Raw genomic sequence first — 1,392 nt, 5'->3', positions numbered from 1 at the left:
GTCGCGCGGTTCAGGCAAGGTTGATAACACGCCCTCGTCAGCGTAGCAAAGATACAGTCACACACACGTTACACTTCATGTGCAGTCAATACTCCTCCCCTAAAAGTAAAACATAGATAGATAGAGTTGAAAACTGGCTAGATCACTTTACCCTGTCCGAATTCAGTTTTTATCTGGCTGAAATGGAATATATGAGAATTTGAACAGGGCACCGTAAGATGTTGCTTAATTTTCAAAATTTTTTAAAGATCACTAAACGGCCATCACAAAGGGAGTAATGGAAATAACGGCTGCGTGCAGGGACCTGCTCCTGGAGATTACAGTTCTTAAGCTCCCCACCGTATTTAGAACAATAACATACTCCTCTTATTCAGACAGTAGTCCTAAGAGTGATGATTCTGACGGAGGTGATTTTAATATCACTATTCCTTTGATTCCGGTGTTGTTTATCGGCAATCATTTGAAAAAGGGTGGGAATCTCGATCAGAATGGCCCAACTGAACTTGATATTTCCTTCCTCTTGCAACGGCCCGTCCACAAACTGACCTTGGAAGAAACCCGACTCAATGAATCTACGATTTTGTTGTCACTTGCTTTTATGCCACTAACCAATATATGGTAGCCGGAAATCCCCACCCCACGGTGAACTGACTCTCTGATTTTATGGGAATGGGCCAAGCCCCAACTGATTGCTTAGTTGTTTAAATTAAGTTTTGTGTGCTCCAGGTGGAATTTGAATTTCTTTAAGCCAAAGAGTAAGGCTAGCACCTCTAGGTCATAAGCCGAATATTTAAGCTCACTGGTGGAAAGAACTCTCATGAGTACCTATCCTCCCATAACGTCCCTCGTAATCTTGCAACACATCAGTGGCGTACCTGATTTGGAGGCATCAGTGCGCAAACAAATTTAAAAAAAAATAGTTATCATGGCAATTAAATATTCTATTCCATTCTTATCTTTCAGCGGAGGAAAACTGTAAATAAGTCTATTGCGTTTATAGTCAGACTTCATTCCTTGAGTGGACACAAACGAGTAGAAAAAGATATTTCCGCATGACTGAGACTGACCTTGCTAGATTTTATAGTCGGTCCCACATTCCAAAGATGGGTTAAAACCTCTCGAAGACGTTCAATATGTTTAGCAAAAGACTGCACTGGAATTTAAGTTCACGAAACACACTGTCCAACAAATCGCCACACCAGTAGACAAACAGGAAGGCAGCCTGCTGTACATTATAATTACTGCAAACAACCCGTCAAATGATCGGACTGTTCAGCAAGTTGAATTTGGTGGTAAGACCAAGTACAGTAAAATAATGTTCCCCAGAAAACCAGAGCAGACGTGAAAGCAGGGTAAGGGAACGAACTGCGGAACAGTTTTTTCTTATTTAGT

The sequence above is a fragment of the Schistocerca cancellata genome, chromosome 1 (assembly GCF_023864275.1).
Source record: "Schistocerca cancellata isolate TAMUIC-IGC-003103 chromosome 1, iqSchCanc2.1, whole genome shotgun sequence".
In the NCBI taxonomy this organism is placed as follows: domain Eukaryota; kingdom Metazoa; phylum Arthropoda; class Insecta; order Orthoptera; family Acrididae; genus Schistocerca; species Schistocerca cancellata.
The sequence above is the reverse complement of the archived record's forward strand: the minus strand, read 5'-3'. Positions refer to the sequence as shown.